This window comes from Zingiber officinale, chromosome 4A, assembly GCF_018446385.1.
Source record: "Zingiber officinale cultivar Zhangliang chromosome 4A, Zo_v1.1, whole genome shotgun sequence".
Taxonomy (NCBI): Eukaryota; Viridiplantae; Streptophyta; class Magnoliopsida; order Zingiberales; family Zingiberaceae; genus Zingiber; species Zingiber officinale.
In genome coordinates this window covers 36,833,786-36,845,349 of record NC_055992.1, presented here as the reverse complement: position 1 = coordinate 36,845,349, position 11,564 = coordinate 36,833,786, and the positions used below count along the sequence as shown (strand labels likewise).

The following is an 11,564-nucleotide window of genomic DNA, read 5'->3' as shown; positions in this document are numbered from 1 at the left end:
TGAGAATATTTTTACAATACTTGAAATAACAGTGTAAAAATCGTTATCGTTGTGATAATAAAACAACAGTTATAAACTGATGTCAATGAGATTATAAGCATTATATTTTTTCGCTATAAAATTCATGTCAGAAATTGGGACATATGTCCGACTTTCATTAGTAACAAAGAAAATTAATTAAAAAAAGCTTTACCCTACATCTAAAAGCAAACACCCGAAACCACAAGTCACTGCACTTCTTCATTCTGCTTTGAGGCCCCTAGGTTTCCCTTTCGGCTACCGTCGAAGGCGAAGGTCAAGACGAGAAATCCCAACACGTAACTCCTCCTCTTCCTCCTTCTGGATCTTCATCTATTACTCATCCATCGACTGTTTGTGTTTTCTCTTTATCCTTCACCTTCTTTATATACCTTGTGATTCAGAGGGTAGAAAATGCGTGATCGATCTACTTCTTGTTTGATCGATTTGCTCGTTGTTGATCGTAGAGCTGCAATGTCATCACCAGTGAGAGGAGCAAGAGGCTTTGGAGCTGGAGGGGAGCAGATGGTGATCCATGTGCTGGCTATGGACGATAGCTCGGTCAACTGGGAAGTCATCGCGTCGCTTCTCCGGAGTTCCAAGTAACAAGGTAGGAGGCGACCGATCCTTTATGAACTCGTCGCCTTTTCTTCTTTCTTCTTGGCTAATTAGGGTTTTCCCCCTTTTCTTCGGCTGCTTGATCATAGTCAAAGCTGTGGATAGTGGGAATAAAGCACTGGAGCTTTTGGGAATGGTGAGTCGATCTATTTCTATGTCCTTTTCCCTTTGATTCATTGATCGATAGATGGGATTCTGATTAGAAAAATTGGGGGTTTTCTTTCTTTCATTGTTCTAGTAGGAACCAAATGTGAGCATGATCATTACTGATTACTGGATGCTAGAAATGATATGATACGAGCTGCTCAAGAGAATCAAGGTGATAACAAACCTTTTCTTATGATTTTAAATGCCGGAACCCTAAAAAAGCTTAATACTGTGATAGGAATCCTCCAAGCTGAGGGAAATCCCCGTGATAATAATGTCATTTGAAAATATTCCTAATCAAATCAACATGTATCTAAAAAAAATCTATTATTTCAATAAAAATGATAATCTTTTTCTTGATGATGATGTTCTTGCAGATGTTTGGAAGAAGGAGAAGAAGATTTCTTGCTGAAGCCTGTGAGTCCATCTGATGTATCTCGTTTGTCCAACTGGATCAGATAGCAGCCGGAGAAGGTAGAGGAGGATGAAAGATGAGTCTCCTGTCCACACAATTCTCTTCATCTTTGCTCTCATCTAGAAATGAATTCATTTCACGAGCAAGGAACTGTGATCATGGATATCCTCATCATCTTCCACGGATCTCATCTTGTGCTTTTAGATTTATATTCTAATTTGAGCGTGCTTCATTACCTATGAAAGTATAGGTTAATTTTTGGATTTTTAGGTAGGATTTCATTTGATTGTTTGTTTATTTTACTAAAAGCATTAATTTGATTTAGTTTCTGGATTTTGCACCTAACTCCCTTGTGATGATATGTGTAATTAAAGTGAAGCACAAGTTATATTGCTATGATTCTCATTGTCTGCATTCGTATTTATAAGCAATCAATTGTTTGTTTTTTGATGTTCCATAGATTTTTGTGTCATTTATTGTTTTCACTATTTTTTTATTGCATTTAGATTACCATTAGGTATTATTGTGAAGCAAGATTTTAGAATGTTACCATCTTATCGCTTCCAATATCTTCTCCTTTTCATCCTTTTGTCTATTTTTGTTGTAGGAACTTTTTTGATTTTCTTGATGGATTAGTATGATTCTATGAATCACTCATCAGAACCTAGGCACGGACTTCTAAGAGATCAAGTTGATGCGGAAGGATTGTAATTGTTATGAAGTTGTTCCAATTCAAGGTCCATTATCATTTGAAAAGAGCTTCTATGTTGTACTGCATGTATGCTCTAATTGTACGAATACAGGCCATACAAATATCTGGCTAGGAAATGACACAATGTCGCTGCATCTCTCTTAGTGACCCTTTAAAGATCTGGTCAGATAGAAGGGCGACCAATCTGTAGCGCTTATCCTTATATTTCCACCTAGACAGGATCCTAGTAAAATACAGCTCATTTATTATTTCTCAAGTAGATTTCCAACATGACTAAAGCACTAGATCATTTTTTGAACAAATGTCTCAGAGTTGTGCAAAATATAATAGAGTGGCTTAATGATCGAGAGCTCAACTGAACATTCTAATAGAGCAGCTAGTTTAAAGACCAGTCGGGATATACTCAATAGATAGTATTCTAATAAGGTGATCGATTTAAAGACTGGCCAAAATATACTCAGTGAATAGAAACATAACGAGAAGGTCAGATTAAAGGCCAACCAAGATACATATAGTATAGTACACGATAAAGTCACTTATACAGAAAGCAATTGAACATCTCAACAGGGCTTCCAGCTTAAGGATCAATTGAAATATATTCAGCAGGTATTCTAATCAAGCGGCCGGCTTAAGGACCAGTTGGGTTATATTCAGTAGATATTCCAATTAAGCAACCAACTTAAGGACCGACTGGGTTATATTCAGTAGATATTCCAATCAAGCGACTGACTTAAGGACCAGCTGGGTTATATTCAACAAATATTCCAATCAAGTGGCTGACTTAAGGACCAACCGAGATAAATTCAGCAGGTATTCCAATCAAGCGGCTGGCTTAAGGACTGGCCAAGATGTACTTATCAAATAACATTATCCCAATAGGGTAGCCAGCTTAAAGACCAACTAAGACCTATTTAGTCAACAGCATCATCCTAACGGGGGTGGCCAGCTTAAGGACTGGTCGGATTATATTCAATTGATAATAGCATCTCAACAAAGCGGTCGACTTAACGATTGGTTGAAACATGTTCAGCAGACAACATCCTAACAACTTGGTATAATAATAATAATTATGTGTCAGAGAATATCCTTCTGGAATCTTCTTAAGGGACCATCGTGTCTCCCATCAGCAGACTAATTATAACATCATATTTCCTAGGTCACTCCAATGATAATAGAAACTATAAATGACAAAAGGGATATACACCTGGGTTAGCGGAAGATTCCTTGGATGACTGCGGTTGTACCCTCTTCTTTGTCTAACAACCTCTGACACACTTCGCCACCTTATGATTACAGAGATTATGAGAGGTAGGATACAAAAAGAGGAGTTCTCTGTATGACGAAGGTACGCTCATTGACATCTGCAACTCTACTCTCGCACGTGCATTCCTATTATTTTTCATTCACAAGGACTGGGACTGACTTGAGCGTCGGAAGACCGTCGCTAGGGACTTCCCTTCTGGTTTCAAGGCACTGAAGTTTTGTTGGATCATCTCTGTGTGTGCAAGATCGGAGGAGAAGCTTCTTTTGGAGAGAAAGGTCTTCTAACGATTCATCTTTCATCCACTATGCCCAGTGCGTCATCTTTGTCGTCTCAGATAGTATCAAATTTCAAGCCATATGTGGGAATGTTTGTCTGAATCTGAGAATCAGAGATGGAGAAGACTTGGAAAATCTATGTGGATGGATCCTCCACTCAGTAGGGCAGTGGGATAGGTATTCTTATGATATCCCCTCGAGAAGATATAATGTAGCTGTTCATTCGGTTAAATTACCGGGTCACCAACAATGAGGCTGAATATGAAGCATTGATAGCTGGCCTACAAGTTGCAAGACATGTGGGTGCCGCTTGGATTTTAATATATTCCGACTCCCAACTAGCGGCATAATAGTTATCGGGTAATTTCAAAATTAATAATGAGCAGCTTAAGCTCTATGCGGAAGCATTTGAAAACTCAGAGCAGAATTCCAAGAGGTAGTTATCCAGAAGGTTCCCTGATTAGAAAATCAAACTGCGGATGACCTAGCCAAACTAGCTTCAGCCATCATTCCCTGGAATATAGACCGGACAGTAGAGTAGACACTATTAGTAGCCTACATTGAAAGATAGGCTGACTTGGAGTTATAGAGTGATTGGAAAACCTCAATTATATTATTTCTACAACAGGGGAGTGTATTGGCCGAGGGCGAGCATGCGAGTATGATTAAGAAGAGAGCCAGTCGATTGACTTTGATTGGTAATCAGCTCTATAAGCAGGCTTTTTATCAAATTCTTATGACAACATATTATTTGTCGGTTCGGGATTTCATATAAATTAGTCTCAGATAATGGAAGATAATTTCATGGTAGAAAAATTATAGAGTGGTGTTCAGGATATGTCATTACACAAGCATTTACATCTGTGGCATACCCTCAGAGTAACAACTAGATAGAAGTAACCAATAGGGAGATCGTCCAAGGTCTTAAAACTAAATTAGACCATGTCGGAAGGAGTTAGGTCGATGAACTCTCTAGTGTGTTATGGGCATATCGTACAGCTCTTCGGGAATTAACAGGTATAACTCCTTTTCATTTAGTTTATAGTTGTGAAGTCGTTGTCTCGGTCGAGATTGTAGGATCGAAAGCGCTAGAGGGGGGGGTGAATAGCGCTCGTGACTATTTTAGCGATTTAAAAAACTAAGAGTAGAAACACAGCGGAAAGTAAATGCAAACACACAAAGACGCAAGTGTTTTACTTCGTTCGGAGCCTATCTCGACTCCTACTCGAAGGCTCGCGGTCCTTGACCGCTTTCGGTGGGCAACAACTATATAGCGCAAATCTTTACAAGTGAATAAGTACAATTAAGTGCAATAAAGAAACTATACCAACGAAAAAGAGAACAGAGAACTTTGGAGTGTCAGTTTGTTGGAGTAGCAGAGTGTTGTTGAGGCGTTAGTAGCAGCACACGGAAAAGTGCAGTTTTCTGTTCGAGATCGATGATATGAGCTGCACCTCGAGGTCTCCTTTTATAGCTCTGCAAAGTCTGATCCAGATCCCCAAGTCTCGGGATCAACTTTGATCCGAAGCGGATCGGTCGACCGATCCTCATGTTCAGTCAATCAATCAGATGATCTCCACCACATCTGATCCGTCGATCTGTCGCTCCGCTTCGATCTGGTCAAACTTTATCCCTGTGTTCGGTCGACCGATCCTAAGGTCCGGTCGACCGATCAGTCTCCTTTGACCTGTACACCTCGGCTTGATCCAGTCGACACCTATCCCAGGTTCGGTCGACCGATCCCGAGGTCCGGTCGACCGATCCCTGGTCGAGCCCGGTCCAACTTCTGGAGATCTCAGTTCTAACTCTGCATAAAACTGTTAGTTACCTGCAAAACAAAGTTAGAACACAAAAGATAATATATAAATAAATTTGACAGTCTCCCGACTGTCCGGGTCTGACTTCGAATTTCCGACCTGAAATCCTAGGTCGACCCGACGCCTACTGTTCCCTCAAAGGGGAACGCGTCCTCACCTATTTCTCCGGAGATTTACCTGTTACCAGTACGCTCCTCCAGATCGACTGGACTTTTACTCAGCGTCCGATGCTTCCGGTCTTCATGTTGGATGTCCGGTCCTCGACCCATCCAGACTTCCACCCGGTTCGCGACACCAGAATTTTTACCTAGGGTTACCACCCCCTAGGATTTTTGCTCGAAGCGTCGACCCGTCAAGACTTCCCGCATAGGGTTACCACCTCCTATGACCTAATGTTACCACCCCTAGGGTTTTTCCTTGCCTAACCGCAGCTAGGACTTTTCTCCACCTAGGATTTCCACCCCCTATGACCTAGGGTTACCACCCCCTAGGGTTTTCAACTGCCTAACCACAGTTAGGACTTTCCTGAAACACTCAATCATACACATTAGATAACAATTAAACTTAACTTTGAATCTCTTTACCATTATCAAAACTAAGATTCGATCGTCGGATGCTTTCCGCACCAACAGAGATTGGTATAGAATTTGATCGGAGGCGACTGTATAATAAGGACAATGATGGCCGACACTTAATGGATCTCGATTAGATAGAGGAAGTCAGAGACAAAGCGAGGGCTCAATTGATGGCGTATCGATAAAGGATGAGATAAAATTATAATAGAAGAGTTATCCCTCGATTTTTTCAGGTCAGCAATTTGGTCTAAAAGCGGGTCAAACTAGTTGGGGATGTGAACAAGCTAGAGCCGCAATAGGAAAACCATTCAAGATGGTGCAAAAGCTCACCTCTGGCTTCTATTATCTTGAAGATACAAAAGTCAAAAGATTAGACAGAACCTGGAGTGTAAATCATTTATAGCCCTATTGGACTTGACAAGTACGCCTGTAACTTACTCATGTATTATGTAAAATTTCTTACACTTAATGAAAATATAGGAAAATTTATAACTTACTCATGTATTATGTAAAATTTCTTACACTTTATGAAAATATAGGCAAATTTATCTGGAGATTCATACAAATTGTAAATTATAGCCCCCCCCTCCGACTTAAAGACCGGGTGAATTCTAAATTCTTGAACCGTTTGGTCTGGTTATAAGCGAACATGCTCTCGTACCTCAGATAAATCTAGAGCGGCTTAATGACTGAACTATTTCCAGACTCCCGAACCGTTCGATCAGGTTATAAGCGAGCATGCTCTCGCGGCTCAGATAAATTTAGAGCGGCTTAATGACCAAACTATTTCCAGACTCCCGAACTATTCGGTCGGGTTATAAGCGAGCATGCTCTTGTGGCTCAGATAAATCCAAAGCAGCTTAATGACTGAACTATTTTGAGACTCCTGAACCATTTAGTCAGGTTATAAGTGAGCATGCTCTCACGGCTAAAATAAATCCAGAGTGGCTTAATGACAAAATTATTTTCAGACTTTGAAACCGTTCGATTCAGTTAGAAGCGAGTATGCTCTCGCAGCTCAGATAAATCCAGAGCGACTTAATGACCAAATTATTTTCAGACTCTTGAACCGTTTGGTTGGTTATAAGCGAATATACTCTCGCGACTCCGATAAATCTGGAGCAGCTTAAAGACCAAAATATCATAATCTCCTGAACCGTTCGATCGGGTTATGCTCTCATCCATATAAATTTTTAGTTTCCATGTGATCGGGTCTGTCCTAAGCTCTTAAGTAGTGGGTTGGGTTACAAGCAAGCATATATTATGGGTAAATTTTCTTTATTTGATCTAATTATTTTGCTAAGCATGAAGATAGGGCCAAGCTTATTACTTAATCCAACAATCAATTATGGCAAGTTTCTCTAAACGTAGTAATTTATTTGTTCGGTTGGACTATTCCGTTCGATGTTACTACCTCAGTCGATTTATTGTGCATCCTAATGTATACTATATGACGAGGGTGCATGGAAGTTACTATATAAACTTATTGGTGGTTCTGAAGATATACATGAGAAATATGTACCATCTAACCTTAATGCCTATTTTATCACATCGTAAAAATACATTTCAATACATCTTGGAGGATAACTTCGGTTCTTTTTAAGACCTGTATACCATTACACATTGGAATACACAACAAAGAAAATATTAATTGAATCTACTCAAGAGGTCTGCGGGAGAAGTTGATGTTGATCAATAGCTTGTAGGGGAGGATTTGTCGGTAGGTAGTCATCCTCCCGTAACTATTCGACTACCCCTTCGGCAAAGTAGTTAAGTGTTCCTGCAAGTCATTGGGCTAGTTCTCTTTTAAAGTCAATAGAATCTAAATAAGTTTCCTCCCAATCTCAAGGCGTTCATTCTCTCCATCTTTATAAATGGATAGCTCAGTCTAGGCAGCATTTGCTTTGGCCTTTGCAATGTCTAACTCAGCCTGCATGAATTGTAGCTAGGTTTCTCATGTGTTTAATGTTGTCTATTGCTTCAATAGTAAGAAGTTCTTAGTGGATAGTTCCTGGGTTAGTTCAGGGGATCTGGATGCATGGGAAAGTCTTAGCTCTTATAACAGAGTAGTTTTGTGATCTAGGTTGGAAATGACTTTATCTTTCATCGCTCTTTCTACTCGGAGCTTGGACTCGCTTCCTTGCAGTAGGAGTTCTAATCTCTGCTTGTCTATCTGCTGAGACTTCATTAATTGTTGGCATTCTTGCAAAGTCTTTTCCATACTAGATATGAGCTCAGCTTGCTCCTCTATTTTTCCTTGCAAGCTGATTGTCTCATTGTTAGGGCAGTAGAAGTAGCCTCTAGTTCTTCCATGCGTTCCTTCAAAATTTTATTGGCCCGCTCCAAGTCCATAACCAATTGATCCAAATGTAATCCAGAAGCATAGAACTGAATGAAATAATGATAAAGTTATATTTCACAAAAGTAATTTAAGAAAACTTAGCCATGCACTCACCGTAGTGGCATTTCAGTTGTACTCGTCAGCACACTCTGAAATCGTGGTACCTTGTGTTTATCTATGTGATTGCACCCACTACTCAACTAATAAACCCTTCAACTTAAGTATCCTGTAAGGTGAAGAAGAAGTGGTATCTAGCCCTTGTTAGAATGGCAACCTATAGGACTGCTTGAAAAGGCATTGAGAACTAGTTGAAAGAGTAGGCCTTGAAGGAAGAGCAAGAGGGATCTCAGGCGATTATGAATGAACGGAAGTTAATTGGACAGGTAAAGATTCTGATATTTATCCAATCAGCCTAGAACTTTGCTCAAGTATCGATCGATCAGATATACGACTGGCTGATCTTGTACTAGGAGTTCGTGTGGCGCAGGGGGGGGGGGGGGGTTAGCTGAAGGAACACTTAAAGTTTGTAGTGGAGCTAGCTGAGTAGGTAGAGGGGTTGACATTGTCTTGACGAGCCTGACATCTGAGGGGGTCTCACGAGACATAGGTATAAGAATACCTGGTCTCATCATAACAATTGTAAAATGAGAGAGACTATGTTTTTGAGATCCAGACTCTTTACCTCGAGCAAAAGAGATCTTGGCTAAAACAAAAGAATCTCGTTTGGCGATGGATTACTCAGGTATATCTGGGCCTGGAGCCTCTTCTTGGGGCCTTTTGTGTTTAATGATAAGAGAGTATCTGACTCTGAAGAAGAACTGCGAGAAGGTTCTGCTGGAGGAAGTAAACCAACAAAAGTGGAGGTCTGTCCCAACTGATGCTCCTTTAGTAAATTCTCACTTATCTGGTTCAAAGTCTCTTCCAACGATCGATTATTTTTGAAAAGGAAGGTCAGATTAATAACTTCCACTGCAAAAATAAATGAATGATTAGGACTAGAAACTTTTATAATAAATAGTTAAGAAATAACAAATAATTAAGGGAAAGATAAAAATTTTTGCTTACCAAAAGTGGCCCTTAGCTCAAGGTCCACTGGAGTGAGCCCAAAAACATATAATAAACCTTCTATAGTTAATTTGGGTAAACTAAATTTCAAACCCCTCAGTCGATGTAGAGCTTGACAAAGAAGTGGGTTTGTGCATAGGTTACCCAAGTTAGGAATAGGAGGAAAGTTTGACTACTAGGTTGTGGGGTAGGACAGAAAGTTTGGAAGATGTATGAAAAAATATTTATCTCTCAATTCCTCCTATGTTGGAATTCTATTGAACAAAATCACCTTAGACGATCCTGAAAGAGAAATAGACCATCCTCTACTGTTAGGGAAAGAAATAATAGTGGAACAAGCAAGGAGAAAGAGGAACATTGAACAAGCAAACAATAACAACACCACTTAAGATGCAAAGAGATTGGGGAATAAGCTGATAAAGCGGAATGCCAAAGTATTGGCTAACGTTAATGAAGAAAGGATGGAAGAGGAAACAGAATCCGACTATGACTTGCTCTCTAAAGACAACAATACTTTTTAGCGGAGGAAGATGAGGGCAGTTTTGGCTAGCAAGAATAACCATGTAAGATGGAAGCCCGTAGTTGATGGTGAAGTCGTAGGAATCATCAATGGTAAAGTTGGAGGAACATTGAGTGTACCGTGTTGAGCTTCAGCTATGGTGAACAAGAAGATGAGGAGAATGAAATGTGTGAAAATACTGAGGAAGAAGAAGAAGAGGGCAAAGCTTTAGGGTTATTCTCTTTTTCATGAAGTTTTTATGCGGATTATTTGAAAATGCCTTTTGAGTTAAATTGTCATATTGTAATAGTGAAAAGGTGAGGTCGCCTCTAAACCATTAGATGGTTAGATAAAGTAATGAGTAGATGAGAAGTTGTATATCTAGGATGAAGTGCGCACATGTTGTTAGGATATGCCCGATGCGGTGTGTGCTAAAACACGTTTCGTAAACATGTGTAGCGGAAAATAAAATAATAATAATTCTTAAATTATTACATCACATGTACCACACGCATACAAGGATACAACATGTCAAACATGATCGCATAATTAAATTTTTACAGAAAGTAAATTTACACTAGGTATACCTTACGGATGACCTGTAACGAGAAGGACATCAACCGTAGCGACGTTGTCAAACCTCGCCTCTATTCGTATCCATGCTGAGCTTCTCAAGACAACTCCTTGAGTACAAGCCTCTCCTTCAGAAGTTACTAGCCACGAGTGAAGAAGAGGGATCAAGAGGAAGAGGAAGATGAGCACACAAGGAAGAGATTTCTTCCTTGTGGTGGTCACGGCAACAAGAGGAAGGGTTTTCCCTTGTTGGCGGCGGCAAAGAGAGAGGAGAGAGGGAGAAGAGAAGAGAAATTGGGTTAAAGTTTTCTAAAAACATTACAAGCCAATTAATGATCTCATGTGTATAATCTTCTCTCAACCATATCAATATATAACCCTTATTAATGAGTTGGATTAGAAAGCTCAAATCCAACCCATTATCCCTTAACTAAAAATTAGCCCATTAATCGCTTGGTTTAGTTCACAACTAAACCAAGTTGATTCATGACTAATTGATGATTAAACCAAATATAGTTCAACTCTTCCATAAGAGATGTGGCCCATTCATGCTTCCATTGCGACAAATATTTCCATATTTATCTTATATATGGTCTAACCAAACATCTATCTCTTGATATAAGAATCTTATTCTTTAACTTGTTTTATGTCTTTTAGAGACTCGTTAGTGCATGTGACCCAATAGGTTCTCGATTTATTTTGGTCATCCATAATTAACTATTTAATTATAGAACGATCATAAGTGACATCTAATAGTACATCATGATCCTAATTAGACAAAGAATTATAGTTGATCTTAGAATTAATTCCAAACCCTTCAGCAGCTACAGTGAGTCATGTCTCATTCCTTTCACTCGTCTTATACCCATTTGGTTCAGGATATGGTCTATGTGTCTTATCTACACTAGGCTGACTACGTCACACCTAGCCCATGTAATACTTCCATGTTCCGCGGATTCAAATTACTCATACATATGTACAAGAGTCTCGCACTCTTAACATGTGATGCTTTGGCCAAAGATTTTGAGTAATAATCCTAACGAGTAGCCATAGGATATACGTCTCCTCGCAAGGAGCGGTGAATCCTCTGTGGGCTATCCAAACATCTTCGGGCACTTCAACTTATACCCAATCATCCCGGGTCCACACCTCAATGAGATGCTTGCTTAAGATATCAAAGTATAAAACTCCATGACCAAGATGACTTGTATACCTCAAGTCGAAGGAAACTTATACTCGTGCTAT

The 11,564-nt window shown here is 39.7% G+C and overlaps 1 long non-coding RNA gene across 2 annotated transcripts; it reads left to right on the top strand.

The window, feature by feature from the left end:
- Positions 1-200: 200 nt before the first annotated feature.
- Positions 201-2,166, top strand: LOC121969820. 2 transcript variants are annotated; one of them, XR_006108671.1, is made up of 5 exons: positions 201-317; positions 423-628; positions 726-772; positions 875-955; positions 1,161-2,166. It is a non-coding gene; the product is annotated as an uncharacterized LOC121969820 (long non-coding RNA). The 2 variants fall into 2 exon arrangements; XR_006108672.1 differs by having other exon boundaries at positions 209-317; positions 486-628.
- The last annotated feature ends 9,398 nt before the right edge of the window (positions 2,167-11,564 follow it).